Source organism: Podarcis melisellensis, assembly GCF_964234715.1.
Source record: "Podarcis melisellensis genome assembly, chromosome: 2".
Lineage (NCBI taxonomy): Eukaryota > Metazoa > Chordata > Lepidosauria > Squamata > Lacertidae > Podarcis > Podarcis melisellensis.
In genome coordinates, this window is record NC_138529.1 from 82878561 (window position 1) to 82904485 (window position 25925).

At 44.4% G+C, this 25925-nt stretch overlaps 1 long non-coding RNA gene across 1 annotated transcript in view; it reads right to left on the reverse strand.

The window, feature by feature from the left end:
• Positions 1–21024: 21024 nt before the first annotated feature.
• Positions 21025–25925, reverse strand: part of LOC309363966 — a 48889-nt gene continuing 43988 nt past the window's right edge. The window contains exons 2-3 of the long non-coding RNA XR_014165677.1: positions 23095–24956; positions 21025–21638 (exon numbers count right to left, since the gene is read on the reverse strand). This is a non-coding gene — a long non-coding RNA (uncharacterized lncRNA). The remainder of the gene's footprint in view (positions 21639–23094; positions 24957–25925) is intronic.

Here is a 25925-nt window from a genome sequence, read left to right on the forward strand (position 1 = left end):
TAATGTGGGTCGTTGTGGTTGTTGTTATGATATGTTATATTGCTATGAGGAAATCTCTTTTAATAAATATTTTTGTTTAATGGAAGGACTTGGTTGTTCAATTTAAAAAAAATAAGAATAAGAGAATTGTGCTTTTGAGTTCTGTATTTCTGATTTTTTGCAGTGACCCAGAAGCTTCAGAATATTTATATATTGTTATTGATTTATTAATCAATATTTAATAAAGGAACAAAACGTATGCTGCCTTCTTATTTTCTCGGAAAAGATTAATGTGTCGTCCCCCCCCCCACCGTTTTCCAAACAAATGTATGTGAAGATTTGCTAGACCACTTTCCAAAGTCACGTGTAGGAATCCTCCTCTAGGATGGTCAGCGGAGATCACACATTCCCCCGAGCCAGGCTCTTTCAGAGCCTGCTAAATAGAGCCCTGTCAGGCTAATGAGAGTAAAGGTCAGAGTAAACTGATCACTGTCATGAAACAGTGGATCTTTATTATTCAAACATGGTTCCAGACCCTTACCTCCAAACTCTATTCCACCTTCCTGCTAAACAATGATGGCTTCTCATATTCTGTATGAGTCACAATGCTCCTTATACACTCCATGACTACGCCCACGCCCACACAGTCAGCACATTCACCCAATTTGTATAACCCTAGAATATAAGCAAATCAAGAGAATGCATGAACTTTTGCTGAATTCCACTTGCAGAGTGTACGGATCTTAGTACAGTTTTATTCACAATAGGGCACAGAGAATTTCAACAGGTGTTTTCTCCCATCAGTGCAGCCCTGTGATGTGAAGTTGAACCTACAGGTCATCTCTTTCTGCAGCCACTGGTGGTGTTACTGAAATGTACCTTACGTGGTTGGTAAAGGAGTCTGGATGCTCCGGAAGAGTCACAGGATTGGAGGCTCATTGGGGGAAGAATCACTATAGACATGACAGGCTCCATCTGAAATAACTGAGCTTGGAATAAATCAAGCTTTTTCCCAAGTCTTTGGAGAAAACAATCTGGTTTTCTAAGACCAATTAGAAGCCTAACTAGGAGAGGACTTTTCTATCCATCGTTAGACTTAGCCACCTACTACCGGAATCTTTTCTTTTGGATCAAGGGACAACAACCTTAAAATCTTTGAGAATCTGTAGAACATAACAACGCACTCCCACATATCTGAAAATGATGCCATGGATGCAGAAGATCATGTACAATTCTTCCATATTACACATGTGTGTGTGTGTCATACCAAGGAACAATTTATCCTATATTCCAGATAGGTATACAATCAAACTCTGACAACTTTTGAAGTTCCCTCTTCATGTTGTGTAGGACTAAACCAGGGGTCAACAACCTTTTTCAGCCATGGGCCGGTCTACCGTCCCTCAGACCATGTGGTGGGCCGGACTATTTTTTTTGGGGGGGGGGAATGAACGAATTCCTATGCCCCATAAATAATCCAGGGATGCATTTTAAATAAAAGCACACATTCTACTCATGTAAAAACACGCTGATTCCCGGACTGTCTGCGGGTTGGATTGAGAAGGCAATTGGGCCGCATCCGGCCCACGGGCCTTAGGTTGCCTACCCCTGGACTAAACGGGAAAAAAGCATAGGCTAAAGGGATCCATCACTAGGGATCCATATACAAAATCATAGATGTGACATTAAATAATGTAAAGAGCCAAGTTTGGTTACATATGGTAGTGATCAGATACCAGATTAGAGGCTTGGATCCTCCAGTCCAGACTTATATCTGCACCTCAGTGCAATCCCTCACATCACCTCATGAGGTCCAGCTCCGAGGGCCTTCTGGCGGTTCCATCATTGTGAGAAGACAGTTTATAGGAAACAAGGCAGAGGGCCTTCTCAGTGGTGGCGCCCGCCCTGTGGAATGCCCTCTCATCAGATGTCGAGGAAAGAAACAACTATCCAACTTTTAGAAGACAGCTGAAGGCAGCCCTGTTTAGGGAAGTTTAAATGTTTGATGCTTTATCCTGCTTTTAATATTCTGTTGGAAGCATCCCAGAGTGGCTGGAGAATATTATTATTATTATTATTATTATTATTATTATTATTATTATTATTATTTCTTCTGCATGACCAAGATTCCAGCAGTTACTATCTTCTAAGCCCAGAGACAACAACAACAACAACAACAACAACAACAACAACAACAAATCCAGAACAGAGACATGTTCTGCACATGTGGCTTATTTTACCCAGTCCTTGGAAAAAATAATGAACCAACAACAATGCACTACATTTCCACACCAGCATCTTAGTACGACTTCCACTTGAGATTAACAGTAGAAGCTCACCTGGTGGAGCTAAGGTATCTGTTGAAGCCTGGTTTTGTTCTGCCACGACTGCCTCCACCCTGACCCAGCAAGTAGCTGATTCTGACCCAGACTCAGCATTTTATGAAAACTGAATCAATACTACCTGCGCCAGCTGGAAGCCTCTAGACAATGTTATCTCTTTGTTTCTGGCATCATGAAGGAAACTGCCAATCATACACACGTGGGGTGTTGTTTGTCAGCAGTCACAGGCCAGTGGCTTTATTGTCACCAGACTACCTATTGTTTTCATACATATATATTGTTCAGAAAATTTTGGTAGACTCCCTATGATTGGTGCCTAACAAAATGAGTTGGGTCTCTAAAATCGGGACGTTAGAACATGCATACACACACACACACACACACACACACACACACACACACAGAGTTGGCTTTCAAAACAGTTTTTTAATTATTATTTATTTATTTATTTATTTATTAGGTTTATATACCGCCTTTGTCATGAGATCTCAGGGTGGGTCACAGAAGCCTATACAGTGGTACCTCTGGATGCGAACGGGATCCGTTCCGAAGCACCGTTTGCATCCTGAAGTGAATGCAACCCGCGTCCGTGGGTCGCGATTTGCCGCTTCCGCGCATGTACGTGACGTCATTTTGAGCGTCTGCGCATGCGTGAGCGGCGAAACCCAGAGGTAATGCACTCCGTTATTTCCGGGTCGCCGCGGAGCGCAACCTGAAAATATTCATCCCGAAGCTACTTCAACCCAAGGTATGACTGTATGACTGTATTCCTTGGCTCCCAAACAAATTGGCTCCTGAATGATCGAAACCCAGAAGTGAACGTTCCAGTTTTTGAATTTTCTTTTGGAAGCCGAACATCTGATGGTGCTTCCGCGGCTTCCGATTGGCTGCAGGAGCTTCCTACAGCCAATCAGAAGCTGCACTTTGGTTTCCAAACGTTTTGGAAGTCGAACCGACTTCCGGAATGGATTCCATTCAACTTCCAAGGTACGACTGTATTTTGAAGTAAACAAAACAAGAGTTTTACATAAGAACATAAGGCGAGTCTGCTGGTTCCTCTAGTCCAGCATCTTGCTCTTACAAAGAAAAAAAAGGAGGGCCGAAGACACTGCCTATCCTGCCCAGGAAAAACCAGATATTTAGGGGAGCATTCTCTGTGATGCATTGGATCAAAAGCTGACACGTCAACTCATCTGGCCCAGAGGTATGTATAAACTGAGCATGTCACAAATTATCCAAGCACAAATGCTTGGCTACCAGTCCATGCTTATACCAACTCAAACTACTGGCCCATCTTGCTCAATACTGTCTGCATAAAACTGTACAGTTGGAAGGCATCCCAAGGGGCATCTAGTCCAATCCCCTGCAGGGCAGGAATCTCAGCTAAAACAGAAGCGGCTCTTCAGGGTTCCACAGGGAGTTTCTCCCAGGCCAATTTGGATATGCTGAGTAGTGAAGCTTCAGCATGCTCCTGAGCTAAACCCCCTCACCTAGATCATATAGCTGCCCAAAGGGGCAACATGTTGGCAATGAAGACACTTATGGAAGAGGCATTATGCAGCGAGTTTGTGGCGCCATCAGGGCAGGACTACGAGTCAGGCGTTCAGGCCCCCACTCAAGTGAATGAGCAACAGGGCTCCCAAATATAGCAGAACGGACTCACCACATTTGAAGGAAGCAAATCACCGTCTAAAGGGCAGGCTTCTCATCCAGACCATTAAGTTCAGTTTAATATGACCTAACTTCGCTACTGGAGCCATTAGACCATAGAACTAAGATTTCAGGGTAACTTAGGCTGCAATTCTATGCATACTTAGGCTGTGCACATGCTTCTGAAGCACATTTAAAGCATGTGACTCCCCCACCCCCAAATTCCTGGGAACAATAGTTTGATAAGGGTGCTGGGAACCGTTGCTCTGTGAGGGGGTAAGCTACAGTTCCCAGGATTCTTTAGGGGGGAAGATGTGCTTTTAATGTATGACATGTGGACAGCCTGGGGCAGGCTTAAGCCCCATTTAACACGATGGGACTTCCAAGGGTATGGTCACATAATCCATGTCCATACAATATTCTCAGTAATGCATCCTATTTCTTTCTGGAGGGAAAAGTGGTTGAAATCTGATTGGACGCTCCCCCCCCCCCCAATTTACAGCGATTGGAATCTACAAGTTGAAGCAAATTCATCTTTAGCTAAAGCATGGACACCTTTTCCAAAGCTGCCTCTTCTGCTGTGGGTAGTCCTACAGTGGTGATGTCATTGTGGGAATGAACCAAATTCAAAATGCTTCTTCAGAGCACAGGGGCAACGTCACATTCAGATGTGACTCTCTGACTCTCAAACCACTGAATGTGTGCAGATGAGATCAATAAAACATACATGCATGAACGGTGGATGGGGCGAAAACAGTACAGTGGTACCTTGGTTGTCAAACTTAATCCATTCCAGAAGTCCATTCGACTTCCGGAGCCATTCGAAAACCAAGGTGTGGCTTCCAATTGGCTGCAGGTGCTTCCTGCACTCCATCGGAAGCCATGGAAGCCATGTCGGACGTTCGGCTTCCAAAGAACATTTGAAAATGGAACAGTTACTTCTGGCAGTGACGAAGCTGCATGCTCTGGCACCGGAGGCAGAAAGCAGACAGGGGCGTGGCTGGCGTGTGTCCTGGGGGCGTGGCATGTGTCCTGGGGCGTGGCACATTGCCCACAGGGCACTTGGCATGTGTCCCAAGGGAGCGTGGCATGCATCCCAGGGGCGTGGCGCGCCACCTGCATGGGCATGGCACTTGGCATGGTGGGGGGGGGGGTGTGGCGCATGTCCAGGGAGAGGCCATGATGGTACCCCCCCGATGGTGCCCAGGGCAGTGCGCTCCCCCGCCCCCCGCTTTACTCTGCCAGTGACGTCCTGGTTTGTGGCATTCAGGAGCCAAAATGTACGAGTAACAAGGCGTTCAAGTACCAAGGTACGACTGTACTGCCCTGTAAATGTCCACTGGTGTGAACACACATTGAAACGAATCAGCCACAAGGAACCCATGGTGATGTGAACATCTTTGGAAGGAGCAGGAGAGAAGCATTTTGAAGCACAACAGGAAAAAACAGACTTCAGTGCACTCTAAAATGCGAACAAACCCTAAGAATATGTGCAAAGGACTGAGTACAGACCTCACAAGCGCTGAGGATTAATATAGTGTGCCGATGTTAGGCAAACATTGTTTGGTGTGGAGCAAAGGAAGAGGAAACAGGAGGCATTGACAATGAGTTAAAAAATAATAAAAGAGAGTGAGTTATTTGTCAAGCAAGCCTTCCTCCATTCATCTACCTTCTTGTTCCCCCCCTCTCTCTTTCTCCCCCCCCCCATCTCTCTTTTTTTTCAAATTAAACAGCAAATTATACTTATCAAAGGGAAGAAGGTAAAGAGAAATCTGAAAGGCTGTGGGGAAAGCTTTAATTATTAGTATAGTGGCATGAAAAGCTGTTGAGCTCCTTAGAAATGTACATGGCCAATTATCAAAAAATATAAGAGATGCCGAAAGAAAGGTTTGTCTAATAAGTATGAATCGCGGGCCATTTAGAACATCAGTGTTAAAGCATTAGAGTTAAATGGAAAAGTAAAAAGGGGCTGATGGTTTTAACTATTTCACAGGAGGACAAGAGGTTGATACTGATAAGACAAGCAGTATAGTGAAGTTAATTATCTGCGGCCCATGGTGCACAAAGCTGCTTGAGCTGGTGATTAATAGAGATAAACCATTCAAACTCCACATTTCTAAGGTGAATGAAGATGGCACAGGAGCTGCAGCTGCAGCATACTAACTAATTTGACAGCAGTGGGTTCTGTGTGCCTTCCGAAGGCATCCGCCGGATTTATCGCTTCCAATCTGGAGCCTTCTTTCCCCTCCAGACCAAGGTAAGATTTAGAAATGGAGGTGTGGATGGGCTGAATTTCTACACATACACACGCACACACACGCACTGGGGGCTTGCTGAACTTCAACACCTGTCAGCAAAAGGGCAACCTGACCATTACCTACACTGTGGATTTTAGATAGTCAATTCTCACAATATGGCCACATACATTTCGGCCTTGAAAATAGTCACCCAGCTGTTTGCCTGTGGCAAGGGAAAGCTGTTACCAAGCAAATGGGTGTAGAGGGTTACTTTGTTTTTTTTAGGGGGGAGAGTTGGTTGGCAAAAAGTTGGGGTAGTGGTTTCCAGCTAAATATTCTGCCACAAATAGCTGCCACATTTGTTGGAAGGCTGGCAGGCAAAATAATAATTTTTTTTGGAATATGCAAGTAACTTTTGTGGTCTTCCTTGAAAGACAATTAGAATAGTCCCCTCTCTTGCAGATGTGGTCACCATTGGCCCACCCATTAGACAAATGGGATATTTGTCCTGTCTTCCAAGAATGCAGGTCCTGCTGAGCCTTTTTTTGTTTTAACCCTGTAAAGTACCTCTTCTCCTGTCTCTGAATATTCCATTATTGTCTACCTTGGACACAGAATGGGCAAGTTCCCAACCTACTTTGGGCAAGTTAAGGGAGGAAGAATGAACGCAGAGAGATGTAACTCACTGATGACAAGCTTTGTGCCTGCTCTACCTCACCTTTACCTTACTCTAGATTTGTAGAGTATTTCAACATCTTCTACAGCAAGAATGGATAACCTTTAACACCCTGAAGGCCACATACACTCATGGACAAACTTCCAGGGGCCACATACCAGCATTGGTTGTGTTCAGACATGCACCACTCTCCAGCCAGGCTTTCTAGAGGTGTTATTACTTTCTAGAGGTATTATTACTTATTACAGTTCAAGGGCACATTCCAGCCAAGTAGAATCACTATAGGAGGGCACAGAGCATGTCCACTGAAGGGTTTGGCCTTGAGAGGTGGTCTGGATAGAGTTTTGAGATAGAAACACCTGGAGGGTCACATTTATGCCCTGGGCCTGAGATTTTGAACACCTGCCCTATAGGCTTTAGGGACTACATGCCTACACATAGGTGCTTAAAGGAGCTTAGGGATGGGTGATTGTAGGCAGGAGATGTTTGAGTAGGGTCCTTTTAGGAAGTATCAGATGTAGACTTCACTATTCCAACAGAATGCATGTGAACAAACTGGACCATGGTCAATTCATCCTCTTCATCTTTACAAAGCAAATAAGTTAGGCACTGAGAGATTTACAACATTTGAATCTGGCAGATAAGGTTTTAAGAACTGATAGGAACTATATGGACATTCTAGATGAATATATAGACCTTGAGATTAAAAGCTTTCCAACCAGAAATCCATAGGGTAAGTGGTGTGTCCAAAGAAAAATCCAGAATTTTAGTCTGGATCAACCAACAGCAAAAACTCAGATGCCTCCTGAAAACTTTGGGATATGCTCATGAGTGTTGTGGTTGCCACTGATAAATCACACACATAAAAAGAAATAGGCATGAGCAGGGCTGTTTTTCCCCCAGCTGAAGCTCACCAGAGTTCAGCTCCAGCATCTCTCAGGTGGGCACCATTCCTATTCTATAAGATAACAAGGGAGGCATTCATGAAAAAAAGCACATCAACTTTGGAGCTCCCCTGACCCCCTCAAATATTTTATTGGGGGGCCTGAAGACCACTAGGAGTTGGGCTCCTGTGGCCATAGTTGATGTACCAGCTGTGGCTCCTAGTCACGGAAGCCACCTGAGATTCCAGTGACAAAGATGGTTGTTTGGATGCTGGGTCCAGGTGGTCTACCCATTGAGAAACAATAGTGGGGTAGACTTGAAGATGAGTTTCTAATGGGGCTAATCCAAACTTCCTTTTGTGCCACATTTCTAGGCACATGTCTGTGCTTTAAATCACCATTTTTGAGGGGGCCCCCTTTTTTTTCCTGGCACGTCCCCCACTCTTTCCTGCTGAATTGGAGCAAATGGCAATCTGCAGAAAACCTGAATTTGCTTTTGTCCCCATTAAAGAGTAGGTTTTCAGGGGGAAAGTGCCTAGAAAGCTCAAGAGAATGGACCTGTGCTTAGAAAGTGTAGGGCAAAAGGTAAGTGCAGATGAGCCCTAGATCTCCCCCAGCATCACTACCATTATGTTACTCCATCCACCAGCAGTGTTAGACGTGCTTTCTGGTGCAGGTTACATATGTTTTATTTATTTATTTGAGGCTTTTACTTCCCCTCCCCTCCTGGAAAAACGACATGACACCCATGAGCGCTAGATTCAGTTCTGGATCTTTATTTCGAACTTGAAGGACCAAGTTCCAAAGAGATCTGCGCAAATGCTCAACAAATCCAGATACAGATTATATACTGCTGGCTCCTTCTCAGTTTTGACATCAGCGAAGGCCACTGTCCCACAGGGTCCCTGCTACGGGCATTACTCCATCCAATTAAGATGTCACTTTTGAAATTACAGACTTATCTCCCTCACTTTGCTCTCTCCATCAGTGTCAAGTTTCTGTTGGCATTAAACAAATGGATTTGAATGGCCAGACACAACAACAGTGAGGGGACCGTTAAAAGAGGATAATGGTGTAGGAGTTATTTGTCTCTGGTTAATTCATAGTGTCAAATGCCTATAATGTACCTGAGCAAGGTCAAGGGTGCATCGGTCACTAACCTTGCAAACCAGATTGTTTCATCCATCTGAAGGAGTGTGAGATATGCACCAACTTGACTGCAGGAAAACAACACTCAGCTACTGAAGAGAACTCGGCTGCTCTGTAGGACAAAGATTATTCAGCACACACGTAACTACAGCAAGCATTGATAACTTCAGGTGGTTACACAGTTTAGGGCACACATTTTACTATGCAGCAGTGGTGCACAGAGCAACACAGCAACAGTCCTGAGGTAATTTTTTCCCTTTCTGCTTAACAAGAACTACCAAAGTACCCTGGACATTTGCAGGGCTCTTTTTTCAGCCGGAACTCGCTGGGACTCAGTTCAGGCACCTCTCAGGTGGGCGCCATTGTCATTCGAAGAGAACAAGAGAGGTGTTCTTGGTGAGTTCCAGCACCCTTTTTCTAGAAAAATAGCACTGATATTTTGATTGCCTGAATGTGTTCTTATTTTTTAATGTATTTGTAAAATGATGTATATGCCACCCTCCTGCAAAACATCAGGGTGACATTTTTGCTTAGTTGTCTTAGTCGTGCTCGACTCTCCATGACCCCATGGACCAGAGCATGCCTTGGAAACTCTCACTTTCTTCTCAAAGCTTCTCCTTTTTTTTATGTCCGTGGAGTTTTCTTGGCAAATTACTGGAGTGGTTTGCCAGTTCCTTCTCCAGGTGGATCACATTGAGTCTAAACTTTCTGCCATGACCTGTCTGTCTTGGGTGGCCCTGCACAGCATAGCTGAGGGGTCAGCAAACTTTTTCAGCAGGGGGCCAGTCCATTGTCCCTCAGACCTTGTGGTGGGCTGGACTATACATTTGGGGGGGGGGATGAACAAGTTCCTATGCCCCACAAATAACCCAGAGATGCATATTAAATAAAAGGACACATTCTACTCATGTAAAAACACGCTGATTCCCGAACCATCCAGGGGCTGGATTTAGAAGGCAATTGGGCCGGATCCAGCCCCCGGGCCTTAGTTTGCCTACCCATGGCATGGCTCATAGCTTCTTGGAGTTATTCAAGCCCCTTCACCACAACAAGGCGTGATCCAGGAAGGGGCAGGGTGGCATACAGCAACATTAAAAAAAAACATTTAAAAGCCATACACCCTTACTTAACTATTCTAAGCCACTAATGATCCATGATCAGAGGAATTACCAGTATCTCTCTGAATACCAGTTGCAGGGAACCACAGGTGAGCAGAGTGCTGTTGCGATCAGGTCCAGTTTGCAGGTTTCTTGGTTGGCCAAGGTGAGAACAGGATGCTGGACTAGATGGGCCATTGGCCTGCTCCAATATGCTCTTCTTATGTTCTTTTGATTGGACAGACTATTTGCATGGAAGCCCTGCAATTTGAATGTATAATCTGCATTGGGATGTCTAATGGCTTGCTTGCACCTCGCTCAGATGCCATTTCAGGAGGAGGAGGGGGCTGCCAAAAAGGCTAGGGTGCTGCACTTCTTTACCCCTGTGAGCAGGCCAGCAGCACAACTGCATTCTCATCGGCCCAAATCCTTCTTAAAATGTGGTGTCCAGAACCAGATGGAGCTTTCCAGATGTGGCCTCAACGGCGATATAGACGAAAACGGCTCTCTATGGCTGGAAAGGAAGGAAGACTGCCCTTGCGCTCAGGTCCTGCTTGTGGGCTTCCCACAAGCATCTGGCTGGTCACTGTGAGAGCCAGATGCTGGACATCTGGCCTGCTCCAGCAGCCTCCTCTTCTGGGCTTATGCAGACCACTATGCTTCTATGTAGACTATTGGCTTTTCAAGCTGCCACACTGCACTGTCAGCTTGTGGTCCCCTAAGAAGACACCTAGATCCTTTCCCACAGTACGGCTGGCCAGCTATGGAAGTCAAGAGTCATTCTATGTAGACGTGTTATGTACGTGTTACATTTCTACTCTCTTTTCTTCCAGTGAATGCAAGGCAGGGTACATAGGATTCCTAGACAGTGTCTCATCATCCAGGCAATGACCAGAGCCAGACTCACTTAGCTTGAGCAAGGTTGCATCACACATCTTCAGACCATGTGCTGAGACCGAGTAGCCTTCGCTCAGTGGTATTTTCCTCCGTAAGTGCAGGTTGCTTATGCTACCCTCCACACCCCAAACTCTCCCTCGTAACCTGTTACATCCGTAAGCCTTGCTCCTTTTTTTCCAATGAGAGAAAGAAAGGAAGGAAGGAAGGGGAGAAAGGGAAAGTCAAAGGCTACTATTGCAGCGTGCATGCAGGATCTGGATTTCTTCATTTCTCTGTGTTGAAACCAATTTGCTGCATTAGGTTTCTATCTCTTGCATGTCCACATTACCACAAGCCTTTCCCCCCCTTCCCCTTCTTCTTCTTCTTCTTCTTCTTCTTCTTCTTCTTCTTCTTCTTACCAAACAGACTCATCACTCTTTCCCACAGGATGAAAACATGGTTAAATACTTGCCATAAAAAAACCATTATGTGAAGCAGCAGCCAAATGATACACTAATACTCCCAATGTAAGTGCTTTTTTGGCAGCTACTCAAAGGAACCAACCCAAAAAAAAATCACATCGTTTTCAGACCCAGTGATAAGATTACACAAAAGAAAGCAAAATATACAAACTGGGTTGGCGATAGATATTGTACAATAAATGGAGAAAAGCCTTGTTGTTGCACCCTGTGCAGTTTACTGTAATCTTTCCATAAGGCATTGGTGCCAATAATTTGTATCCTTTGGGTATCCCTGAAAAATCCAACGAGCATTAAGGATTTGAAAGATTCCTTTCCTGTGATTTCGTCTCCCAACTATTTCCTCTGTTCCAGAGGAGGCTTTCCGAGATGAAGCGGCAGCCAGTAGCAAACCTCTCTGATGCATCTTCCCGTCAGATGCACAGATGCAAAGTGCATTCCCTAATGAGAGACAGCAGTGAGGGAGAGAGAGAGATTCCTTTCTCAGCAGAGAAGCATCCTCGCTGGATGGCGAAATTTCCCTACTTGATCCAAGATGGCGCCACTGAAAGGGCTGCATTTTCCAGCTGACGGAGAAAAGCCCAACGACAGGAGGCAATCTGTAAGCCTTACACAGAACAGAGTGCCTGCAAACGTGGCATGAGAGGGGGTAAGAGAAAAATTGATCTCTGTCCAAGTCTATATCCTCCATTAATTCTTTTTTTTTTAAAAAAAGTTTCAGTAGGTTACATAGGATGACCAGATAGCAAGGAATTGCATTTTTTCTTTCTTTTTTTGTCTCTGATAATAGAAATCACATGTGAAGCTAACTGACTGGCAAAAATGTGCAAAATTTATCCCGATCCAAATCTTTTCAGAAGCAAGAGGGTACATACCTGTTTTCTCTAACAAATAAAACCTACACCGTCCTCTATTATCGTGTGTCTCAAGTAGATCGTGGAGGTAAGAAAGGGACACCAGGGACGGAGAAACTGACTGACTAAGGAATAACTTAACTACAGGAGAGGAGAAATTTTTCCACTTTTTAAGGGCCGCATTGCCTTCTGGGCAATGTTCTGGGGGCCACTTGCCAGTGGGGGGTGGGGGCAGGCGAAGTGGGAGAAGTAAAGAAAATAATTTTTATCTAGTTTCTACACAAAAGGGACACGGGTGGTGCTGTGGGCTGAGCCTCTTGGGCTTGCCGATCAGAAGGTCAGCGATTTGAATCCCCGTGACGGGGTGAGCTCCCATTGCTTGGTCCCAGCTCCTGCCAACCTAGCAGTTCGAAAGCACACCAAAAGTGAAAGTAGATAAATAGGTACCGCTCCGGCGGGAAGGTAAACAGCATTTTCGTGCACTGCTCTGATTTCGGTGTTCCATTGCACCAGAAGCAGCTTAGTCATCCTGGCCACATGACCCAGAAAAACTGTCTGCGGACTAACGCCAGCTCCCTCGGCCTGTAAAGCGAGATGAGCACCGCAACCCCAGAGTCGTGACTGGATTTAAACTGTCGGGGGACCTTTACTTTTTTTAGTTTCTACACACTCAAACAGCCGTCTCTCTATCTACTGCAGGATTACTGTAAAAACTTGCAGTTTCTAAAACATAGATGAAGAAAAGAATATATAGAGTTAATTGGGATATGCAGGAAGGGGGGGGGGAAGAGGGTAAATTCATGGAACCGCTGAAATAGGGGGATGGAAGTCGAAGTCTGATATGCTAGAACTGTTTTAATTTCTTTCTTGAAATGTTTCTTTGTTATAAATGAAAATTATAAATAAATAAAAGAAATATACTGTGGGCCTAAGATGGTCTTGCCCATCCCCTGTTTTGCTAGGCCCTAGAACCGAAGACAAGATTGAAGGCTAGGCGGACAGGTGATGGTTCTCTCTTTTTTGTCTGAAGGAAGGCTATGGCAATTGAAAGAAGGGGGAGGGCCTTATCTGGAACTCCCTCCCTGGAGAAGCTAGCCTGGCTGCCCTCCTTGTCCTTCCGCTGGCAGGTGAAGATCTTGTTTCAACAGGCTTTTGGAAATGGACTACTTTTAATAAATGGGCTGGTGCCATACTGTTTTTGTTGTAATTATTGGTATATTTTAAACATATTTTATAGTAGCATATAGTTTTAATTCTATTAATGTTTAATTGTTTACTGGTTTTTTCCCTGTTTTTAGTGATTAATGCTTTTTTTCTGTAAGCTGTCAGGAAGAAGAGGCAGGGTATAAATATAATAATAATGAGGATGATACCTGAGGGCCAAGTGTGGCCCTTCCAGGCCTCTTTATTTGGCCCTCACAACTCTCTTCAGAACCATCTCTTTCCTCCACAGACCACACCCATCATTGGCCCTGCCTCTTGCTTACCCAGATTGCATTTTTAAATTTATTTATTTTTAAATGATATTATTAAATTTGTATACTGCCTTTCATCTGCAGATCTCAGAGCCATTCATGACATATAAATACAATATAAAAGAACAAAATACGTGATAAAAATATGAACAAAAAAACCCACAAACCAATTCTGTTGCCTTGTGTATATTCTTTGCTGTTAACCATACCCCTAAGTATTTAACTTTCCCCCCAGTCTTTAAACTGGATATATATTGTAATATACTCTTAGCCTCCTCTTTCATATTTTTTACCAGGTTTTACTTTGATTAATTTTAAAGCCTGCTATTTCTCAAACCACTGTGAGCTTGGGAAGGGATGAGGCAATGAACTTCAGGGAATCAAAGCACTTGTAGAAAAGAGCTTGCTGGGGGTTATAGCCCTCCAACGCCTAGAAGGCCACAAGTTCCCCAGCCCTCATGTGAAAGAAGCATCCCATCCACCCCTGCTTTACATGCGAACAGGGCTGAGACACATGAAGAAAATAAATGTGGCTGCCCTGAGACATCTACTTTGGTCCTTAGTGAGAAAGGAGGGGGGGGAAAGCACAAATGCTATATTCCCTGACCACCAGTATATGGTTATAGCAATGAGTTGTAGACCAAGCTGTTCTTCACACCCATTAGAATTTCACCCAAGCTCCTCAGAGCACATGATAGCCCACTGGCCAGGTCCAGGATAGGGAACCTGTGGCCTTCCAGGTTTCTCTGGAGTACAACTTCCATCATCTCTGATTGGCCATGCTGATGGGAGTTGGAGCCAAGAAACACCTGGTCCACATTGAAATGCAGTGAAGACACTCTGCTGAAATTCATTCGGAAATCTTGTTGCAGCAGACTGAAGTGAAGTGCAAAATGCCGTCCGTTCACGGCTTCCATTGTGTCTCTGAAGTTGCACACTGCCTTTGTCTTTGGTTTATCGCCACCATCTTTGGCGAGTGCCCAGTGGACACATTCATTCCCTCCAAGGCGCACAGCAGCGTTTTTAAACAGATACCTGTAACCCTAATGATGGCCCTTTAAGGAAGAAAAGGCAGCTAAATTAAATGCAGATGGCATATTACCACACTTGTTTTAAATTGATATTTAATTAAAAAGTTAATTATTAATTAAGTTTATCAATCGCACATCAGTTGTTCGATAGAAAAGGGCTCATTCATTTAATTATCTGTGTGCAACCGATAGTATATGCTTTTTAGCCAGGCAAGGTTATCTCTGTATCTCTTCTAATTTAGATCAGTTTAGCTTCTAATCTATCCAGGGTGCTTCCTTTTTCAGGCTTTTGATTTGATCTATAAATGTTTACTTACAAAACTGTTAGGTATTAGAGGCTGATCAAATAAAGGAAAGAGCATTGGCTGCGTTGCAATACATTCTCTTAAGGAGCCCTGGCACAACGCTCCGTTAGAAAGAACAGCTAAGGGATTTTCTCTTCTTTTTTCTTTCACAGTGCGCCTGCTATAAAAGTTTCAAGGAAGATAAATATCCACTCAGAAAGTCTGTTAATAGTCCAAACAAATGGAGGTCTTCAAAGGATCCCAGAGGCAGGACAGACACCACCACAAGAGTAAACTTGTTTGCTCCCTTCCTCCACTGAAGTCCTAAATCAGGGGTCAGCAAACTTTTTTCAGCCATGGGCCGGTCCACCATCCCTCAGCCCATGTGGTGGGCCAGACTATATTGGGGGAGGGGAATGAACGAATTCCTATGCCCCATAAATAACCCAGAGATGCATTTTAAATAAAAGCACACATTCCAAAGCACCCAAATCATTTCCCCCCTACAAATTAGCACCTCGAGTCAGATCATTCTGATCAATTCACACAGCCCCAATTAATTTCCCACACGCATGAGCCAGATCCCATTCCAAAATCAAATTCTCTCTAGTTACCCAGATCCTTTCCTCTTCAAAAAAAAACCCCCCAAACAAACCATGACTCAATGAAGAGGGCAACGCGGCAACTGAGCTGCTACTGCCAATGATCATCACACTGTGAAGTGAAACAGCAAATGCCCCTGGGGTTCATTGTGGGAAAGGAATGACATCATTTCCATTTCCTTTCCAGGGACCTTGCGGTGAAAAAGAAAGCTGCCCATACATAGCAGTTGCTGCCCAGCTCCTCTCTGCTTACGTTAGCAGACAGCTGATAAGTGGCACTAAGGGCCAGGGCTCCACAAATCTATTTTGCCAGTTCACCTATAGCAAGCAGGAGCCCCCTTCCCTCAAGTTCTCTGTGAACGGCAGAAAATGCCACAGAGGGGGAGAGCTACAGAGGTAACAAAAAAGGCAGACATTGCTTCCTACCTCTCTCCAAATACAGGGGCTTCCCCACGCTTGCACAATGGAGAGCCAATGTTCTCAAGAAAATCGGCTTAGCCATTAGAGGCCTTGTCTCAGAAAAAAATATTATCAACGTAAAATTTCCCTCATTTGACAAGGTCCAAAATAGAGCCGTGGTGATCTTTAGGGACTGGTCTACAAACAAACAAATTTTAGCCAATAAAGACAAGCTCCAAAGGGCTGGACTGTTGGTGATCCATCTTTTTGAAGATTTCGGTGACCCTGCACCGCTCATAGAAACACACAAGTCTGTTAGACTAAAAACAAAACTGGTAAAGTCTATTTTTTTAAAAAAAATATTTATTAAAGTTTTAAAGGTTACAAAAAGTAAAAGTAAAAAACACCATACAGTATTAAACAAAAACAAAACAACACATCACAATAAGGAAAAAAGAAAGAAAAAGAAAAAAACAGAAAAATAAAATCCATTAAAAAACACAGCGAATCTTCCCATAACTTATCTTTCATTTGCTTGTTTCCTTGACCTCCTCACACCTCCCTTTTTTGTATTCCTGTTCGGTTAACTATTTCAGCAAATCCTTTCCATCTTTTCCAATTTTTGTCCTGTACTGTAATTTCTCTTAATATAATGTAACTTTACTTTCCCTCCTTTCACCAATTAACAGTCTGTTTTTTCCTAAACCTTTATAACATTTCTGCTAAAACCACATAACTTCATTCCAACATCCTTCTAACATTCATTAATTTTACAATGTTTCTGTAGATAGTCTTGAAATTTCTTCCAGTCTTCCTCCACCGACTCTTCTCCCTGGTCTCGGATTCTGCCAGTCATTTCCACCAGTTCCATATAGTCCATCAAATTCATCTGCCATTCTTCCCGGGTGGGTAGATCTTGTGTCTTCCAGTACTTTGCAATAAGTATTCTGGCTGCTGTTGTAGCATACATAAAGAAAATTCTATCCTTCTTTGGCACCAATTGGCCGACCATGCCCAGGAGAAAGGCCTCTGGTTTCTTCAGAAAGGTATATTTAAATACCTTTTTCATTTCATTATAGATCATCTCCCATAAAACTGGTAAAGTCTAACACTGCTGAGAATTGCAAGCCACCACAGCCAGAAGCAGACAAAAAGCCCCCCAACAGATGCTTAAGCTTCAAAAAACCATATCCTCTTTCGAACCAATGACTGCAATGACTTCTGCAAACATGAGATGAAGCAAGAATCTCCACCCAGCCCTTCAGTCCTAAGGCATGTGTAGAGGACATGGGAATTTCGGGATTTACAGGTGCTCAATTTTATTGGGGAGAGGCTGAGGAGGGAGGGGTGTAATGAAATGCATATGACCCATTCTTTTCTTCACCCAAATTTTAGCCAAATCCTACCCCCATAGTCTTCTGAAAACAATGTCTAATTGTCCTTCTGGAGTATAAGCACTGAATCTACACTTTGCAAAAGAAGCATGCTGGAAGAACAAGGTATACATGGAAGTCAATGGAGTCTGAAGAAATCCATTACCTAGGTGGGGAGCCATCTGCCACTGAGGTAACCCCTTCTTCCTCAGCTATAAAGGTAATGAGCAGAGACAATGGTTAAAAAGAGAAGCGATAGGAGATGAGTGGCGAGTACCAGCCCATTTGCAATGCATTTTCAGCACTCCTTAATGGTTTGCCTCACATGTTACTCCTGCTTTGTTTTAGTTGCACCCCCCAAGGAATGAACTTTTCTGCTTTCTTGTCACTATAAACTGTGCAGGTGAATTCCAAGATAGTCTTCCACAGCCTTAGGAAAGACCATTGTTATTTGATGATTCTATGGTTCCATTATCACTTTAAGAAAAGCAAGCAGAAGATCATTTCTTTGTACATGCCAAGCACAGCATTGTGTCAAAGCTGGTTTCACCCCACATTTTCCAAGTGCATTTCCCCATTGCTCTCCTTGTTGCAAAAAGTATTGTGCAGGTTTGTGCACAAGAGCTCCAAATCAGCTTCAACTGCATAACTGGAATTTGCCAGTACAGTAGTACCTCGGGTTACATACGCTTCAGGTTACAGACTCCGCTAACCCAGAAATAGTGCTTCAGGTTAAGAACTTTGCTTCAGGATGAGAACAGAAATCGCGCAGCAGCAGCAGCGGGAGATCCCATTAGCTAAAGTGGTGCTTCAGGTTAAGAACAGTTTCAGGTTAAGAACAGACCTCCGGAACGAATTAAGTACTTAACCTGAGGTACCACTGTATGTGATTGAATCCAACCCCAAAGTAGTGACAGTCCTGAAGCACCCATGGTTCAGTTTCGCATTTTGATGAAACTTAAAGTCTGTTCATACCTCAGCGACACACAAATACAACCCCCCCACACACACTACTTATCTGGGTAGGAATCCAGTACAAGATCTTCTTTATTACCTCAAATAATACTTTCACTGTTTTCTTTCCTATGATCTCAGAAACGGATCCTTGGGAAACACAGTTTTTCTGTACCAGCTGTCAAATTATGTGGTCATTCATCATCGCAGGAACTACACTTTAAAATGTCAAATACGACAGGGTGAACTGGTTCGGCTCAAATGGAAAGGGATTCACCCATCAAGCAAAATGCAATTCAAACTTTATTTCAGTTTTCAGTTAATATTTGTTTAAAGAGGGGTGGGGAACTCTCTCTCTCTCTCTCTCTCTCTCTCTCTCTGTGTGTGTGTGTGTGTGTGTGTGTGTGGTCATTTGCCTTTTGAGTCTGTAATGTTATTAGGGCATGAATGTTGAAATCGGAAAAGAAAACAAGTGAGATTTTAGGTTCAATTTTGCGGACTTTGATGTAAGGCATTTTACCCGCTAGGGAGATGATTACTGTTGTAAGCCTTAGGTTGGAAATATACAGACTTCCTGGAACAACTTTTTGGAGGCACCAGCTGTCCCTGTTCACAGAGAAAGAATGTTACTTGCCCTGAGCCTTAGGGAGAGAGTAAGCTATGCATTTAAATGAATAATAGTACATACAGGCATACCTAGGCTCCCTTGTGCCCTTGGCAAGGGGCTGCATTGGTGCCCCCCCCAATCCCTTGCACCCAAGGAGATGTATTGGTGCCCCACCTCACCATGGACCAGAAACTCAGTTTGCTTTTTGTCACCTTTAGCTCCCCACCAGTGATTTTCTCCGCGGCCCAGAGCAATGGAGGAGCAGCCCGGGAGCATGCAACGTCCTAGCTACTCCAAGGCACAGTGGAGAGGTGTGATAAGTTAATTTATGGAAGTTTACAGGTGGAAAGTTTCGTTCCACCCCCTCTGCCCAGCAGTCCCCTGCACTGCCCCTAAAATTCCATCTGCCTTGGGAATTCTCCCTTGCCCCACGTCAGGGACTGGCATCGGAAGGACTGACTCTGAGGAGTGGGTGGAAGAGGTAGCAAGGGCCAGAGGCTGAGCCAGGGAAAGGGGGTAGCCATTTATGGGATTCTGTGCCTCCCATAAGTTAGGGGCCAGAGCTGGAGAATGGAGAGGAGTCTGAGCAGGGGGAGGTGGTGCAGGATGTGGGTGAGGACAGATAGAATATTCCAAGAGCAAAGGGAGAGACAGTGCCTGAAGCGGAGGTGGGGGGCAGAATCCCCTCCATCCCTACTGGCTGTCCCCCAGGACCAGAAGGAGCTCGAAGAGGCTGGCACAGCAACAATTTCCAAGTAGAAGTCGCAGCTTGCTCCTGCTTGGGCTGTCAGACAAAGGTACTTAAGTTTGGGTGTAGGCATGGCCACACCAATGTTCCAACAGACTAGCTCAGAGCACAAGATTGTCAGGAATGAGGCAGCTCTAAGTGAAGGTTTGCAGCTAACTGCAGAAAGCAGCCAGGAACAGAGAGGCTGCTTTGATGTTAGTTAGACAGGGGAGACCGGCAGCTGCATACTCTGGCGCCTCCTGACCGTGACGTGCAAGACAGTAGCAGAGAGCAGGCTAGAACGCAGTCAAAACTCGCCAGAAACACAAACAGGCGGGAAAGAGTTAAGAGACAGCCTCTCAGAGAATGGAGAAGAGGCGGGAGCTGACCAACTAAGTCCGAGGAGTTGGTGAATGGGAGGACTGCAAGATAGGAAGCAAAACAAAAGGTGTAAGAAGCAAAAGTTCACTATCTTCTGTAGATACCAGAAGGAGGCTTCAGAAGGGTCATCTTGAGTAATGGTCCTGGAGGCTTTGTTAGAGCCATCCGGTGCTATCTGTTTGTTTTGCAATGAATCCACCTTTTTAATTAGCTACGCTTACTGTGTTATCAGGGACGCAGGTGGCGCTGTGGGTTAAACCACAGAGCCTAGGACTTGCTGATCAGAAGGTCGGCGGTTCGAATCCCCACGACAAGGTGAGCTCCCGTTGCTCAGTCCCTGCTCATGCCAAGCTAGCAGTTCGAAAGCACGTCAAAGTGCAAGTAGATAAATGGGTAGGTACAGCTCCGGCGGGAAGGTAAACGGCGTTTCCGTGCGCTGTTCTGGTTCGCCAGAAGCGGCTTAGTCATGCTGGCCACATGACTGGGAAGATGTACACTAGCTCCCTCGGCCAATAAAGCGACATGAGCGCTGCAACCCCAGAGTCGTCCACGACTGGACCTAATGGTCAGGGGTCCCTTTACTTACTGTGTTATCAAGCTGGGAACCTGGACTCCTGACAAAGCCCAAGGAGGGGCGCCTGCTGCTTAATCACCAGAAGTGTGTGTGTGTGCGCGCACCTCAGAGGCTATTGTAAGTTTGTGCTTTGTCAATAAAGAATTAAGCTACTGGTTGTTTGTCATCCTTGGGCTGGTTGTGCATAGGACATCCCTACATGCCACCCCACATTGTTGAGGAGAACAACACATGGCCCTGCAGAGAGGCCTGGGTGGTGCAGTGCCGGTGCTTCTGTGGCAGGAAGTGAGGAACAGGGAATGCTCCATGTAACTTTTTAAAAGAAACTCATTCATTTATTTCCATTTCTGGATGACTTCCTATTAAACTTCTCAGAGTGATTTAACAACAACAACATTGAGAATAAAAACGTATAAAACATTTTCACAGACAAAACATTTCATATACAGAAGAATTCAAATCCCCACAAACACACACAAAACCCCCACCACCCCATGACCGCTTGTCAACTTATTTTATGATCAAAGGCAATCTGAGGTTTCAAGTGACCGGGGTTCAACGATTCTTTGTTGAAAGAATGCACAACAGGGCCTTGCATACGATTAGTGAGGCGAAGAGACCACAATTTAACCGACTGTACATGAAATCCACAAACGCCCTCCAGATATGTAAGACTTTCCCCTCTTGATTTCTGCACTCCATGTCTAAACCAAGTTTTAACACAAATGCAAGAAGAGAGGGGGGGGGGTTAGTCAAAATCAATGGAAATTCTAAACATTAATCTTGAGCAAATTAGGAAAGGATTGGCTTTCGTAATCTGTCATTCTTAGATAGCCCTATAGATGTTTTGTTGACAAATTTCAGAGCTGCAAACCTTTCACACACACACACACACACATAAAATTAAGAATAATTAAGACCGAGTGGGTAGACAGACAGTCAACTATACTCATAGATGAGGCTGACATTTGCTGTATAGATTCCTGGTTTGAGCTGTTTAGCCAGCACCTGGAAAGAAGAAAAAAGGAAGAACTGTGAGGAACCATATAATGGCTTCCCAGACCTAGATCCACTGAAAGAACAACAGTGCCTCTCCTGCCACTCTCTCACATACGCACCATTAGAAAGCTATTAAGCAAAGCAAGGTGGTGCTACCCTTCGGAGACTCCTGTCAATCAACAGCAAGGCTGCGGAGCATGTGCCCCTCAAGATATTGTTGGATTTCAAGTCCCATTAGCCCCAGCCAGCATGGTCAACGGCCAGGGATGATGGGAGTTGTAGTCCAACAGCATCTGGTTCCCTGCCCCAATTTCCAGCTTCATTAACTTATCACATACAATATCTTTTCTATTAAAGCCTACTCTTATGCTCATGCTAACATTAATATTCAGTTCAGAGATTATGCCAACATTTTTCCTCGGGTAAACATATAGGGGGGAAATGACAGTGTTGGGAAGTTTTATTAGCAGGAATAGGAAGACACTGAAACCTGAAATCCTTCACTCGCTTGCTGTATGTAACTCCCTTTGACCTCCATAGAGCTTATATCTGAGGATCAGGCTCTAATCTTCTGGCCATAGATCTATCTCGAACATTTCACATGAATTTTGCATCATGACCTAATGCGTTTCATCCCCAATCAGCCTACACATACAACTGTACAATTGCATATTAAGCACTGGGGGGGGGGGAGAGGTTCGTTTACTGGGCTCATTAGAGTCAGGAAATTCCGGAATGACACATCAACATTGTTGTTTTTTAAAAAAAATTTTTTTAAAAAAAATCAAATAATTATTTCTAATTGAGAAATCTCGTGCTGGCTCCGGAAACACATGAGCCCAAACAAGAGGATGCAATTGTATTTCCTGCTTATACCAAATCTGAGTTTGCAATGCCATGCACATATACCTGGGAGTAAGCCCCACTGGAAACAATGAGACTTAACTTCTGAATAAGCATGTACAGGATCATGCTGCTAGCCTTTAACCTACCCAAGCAGGCCAGCCGCAATCATAGATGATCATAGAATCATAGTTGGAAGGGACAATCAATTCACCATAGACATTTCAACCCAGATTCTTCTTTCCCTTTCCTCGTGTTCCTTATTTATTAAAGGCGCCACACCCTCCTCATCACCCTTGACTGAAGAAGTCTTCAAACAGACCTCCATCTTCTGTCACCTTGACATCTCTTAATGCCTTTGTCTGAAGGCTCCTTGAGCCTCTTATCTCCAGCCATTACCAATTACACAGTGCAACTGTTAACCCTCTCGCAGGGGCAAGAAAGAAAAACCGAAGCCATTCTTCTAAAATGTGACTGCTCCTCTGTCCTATCAGTTGTCACCTTGCCCTATTGAAGGTTCCTCCTCCTAATCTGTGATCTAAACCAACCTGACACCACCCTTTGGGGTCCTTTCCCTTCGACTTTACAACTTGCTATTGTTATTTATGACTTAACTAGCTACCTCTGGGCTTCACGGCCCTCCTTGTCAATTGCCGTGGGATGCTGTTGATATAGGAAGTGTGCTACGCAAGACCGTGCAGTGGTGCCTCCATCTCTTTCGGGGTATGTGCTAAAGGTTTAAGAAGAAGAGGAGGTTAACTGTGGGCTTAACCTTTCTAAGCCCCTCTGCCTTCCTGAAGACAAAGACGCAAGCTCCAAACATGCATTACCTTCTCTGTGCATTTGTTTCAGGAGCGGGCCGTGTTAAGCAAAGGTACGCCAGTCGATAATAAACCTGCTCCACAGTGTCATTTGTGGGTGATTTGAAGAAAAACAGACCATGTAATCAGGTCTAAGGGGGTCTATAATACCAGCAGACGCTAGTGCTGTCAGCTATAGAAAATAATTAGAATGTTATCCCTGTGGCAAGTTGAATGTAAATACATCTAAAATACAACATAATGACATTCTCCTCTGTAAGCCAGGGGATCTGCTTCAAATAAAAGGGCCATTAACACAACAATTAAAGCCAAGGGGGCTGGTTAGGCCCGGAGCCCTCAGCCTGGTGCAGGGTGAGGCAAGCGAGCATGGGGTGTAAATCTTTTGCCATTGCAGCCAGGAATGTGACTATTAGCCCTCTTGTGACCCGAGGGCTTCCCAATAATGCATCTGCTCTCTGTCAGGGCCAGGATTTCGTAACATCTTTCTGCAGTGTGCAAAGGCAAGGGACTTTTCCACAAAGCGGTGCTAAGCGAGGATGGGTCACGGGTGTGGCCACCTCAATGGGGCTCAGCACGAAACAGTTCTCACCCCACCCCAGGCCTAGAGAAGTATTTAAGCACATGCTTTTTACTAAGTAACCTAGTTGATACAACCAGGGGGTTTCTCTTTAGCTTAAACTGAAGCATGTGTTTCATTGTTCTGGGGAGCCAATACATTGCTAGAACTTCCCAAGAAATATTTATTAAGGAGTATTCCAGAGTACAGCTTCCCAACAGGAAAGGTATCTAAAATAGACTTGTAGTGGAGAAATTGCATGATTCCACCCTGCCCAGCTGCTACTTGGCTATGATCTCTGAACTTCACTTCTCCTTTTGCAAAATAAAAATAATAACAGAAGCCTAACTAATACTTATTTTCTGTATTTAAACATTCATACTGCACCTTTCATTCAATGGAATAGGGTTGTTGCAAGACTGAATGAAACAAAAAGGGCGGGGGACATTAGTTGTTGTTTTTAATAGGGGAAGGATCAGGAGATCTGGAAAATAGCAGAAAAATCTCATTGCTCAGGACCTCTGGGTCACCCCCTGGAAGTCATTCCTCAAGGAAGTGGAGACCATGGTCCATGGAAAAGGGCACTGGGAATTGTAGTCTTGTGAAGGGTAAACTACAGTTCCCAGGATTCTTGGGGGGGGGGGAGCCATGTGCTTTAAATGTGTGCTGTGTATGCAACTATAGAATCTTCACAAGGATGTAAAATGGGAAATTGACTAAGGTCATTTAACATTTAACTGATATTTTCTATTGTTGGGCTTATCCATTGCTCACTGCAAAAAATATATATATATCTCAGTGACTTACAAAAAGATTAAGCACCAAAAAAGGCATAACATAAAACAGATGTGTGAAACCACTGGCCCTCTATATGTTGCTGAACTACAACTCCCATCATCCCTAGACATATAACCAAAACAATACATTTCAATAAAACCATTTCAATAACCATAAACAGGACCAGCAGAAGCCAACAAAAAGCTTCAGCAGCAAAAAAGAAGAACTTCAGCAGCATCTCGGTCCCATCTGGATTAAGCTTCATCCTATTGGCCTTCATCCAGTCCATTATCGCAACCAGGCACCAGTTCAGCACATCCACCGCCTCACCTGCAGAAGATGAAAAGGAGAAAAAGAGCTATGTGTGTTCAGCATACTGATGAAAGTGTGCTCCAAAACTCTGTATGACCCCACACAGCGGTTTCATGTAGATGTTGAACAGCATGAAGGACAAGACCAATCACTGCAGTATCCCAAACCAGAGAACCCACAGGGCAGAGCAATATCTTCCAAGCACCATCTTCTGGAGCCCACCACCCAAGTAGGAGCAGAAACAACACAACACACGGTACTCTCACACTCCCCGTGTCTTTCTCCTGACAACGGTCACCATAAAGGGCGACCAAGGCAGTTTCTGTGCCCAAAGTAGGCCTGGATCCTGATTGAAATGGATCTAGAAAATCAGATATTTCAGATACAGCTCCTCCAGGAAATCCTCCAGATAATTTGGACTACAACTGCCACCATCCCTTACTATTCGAAACATTGACTACCCTGAAGTACATTATTAAGCTCAATTGAACCTGGTCATGTTTAACTTTCTCTGGTGAACAAAACAATTCCCCCATCTCTCTACAGTATTAGAAAAAGGGGTAACAACCTTCAAAAGAATGTTTCTTCCCCTCTCTTCTCATATTTGGCAGGATAGGCTGTTGTCCATATTTAGGGCACTGGGTTTAGGTGTTTCAGAAGAGTAAAGTCGAATTCAGGTGAAGAATCATCATTGAATGCAAGTGTGAAGGCTGACCATGGCCTCTGGCTTGCTCTAATCCGGGAGTGGGGGCCACCAGATTTTGTTCCACTCCAATTCCCATCAGCCCCAGGCACTATGGCTAATGGTCAGGGGGTGATGGGAGTTATAGTCCAGCAGCACCTGCAAGTTCCCCACTCCTGCTTTAGCTGAACCTCTGAATAGGATCTTACCCATAACTGGAGCTTTGAAGAGAACCAGTGCACAGTCTGTAGCCAGAAAGAGCCAATACACAGAGCTTATGCACAGGTTGATTCTGTTCAGAGGTT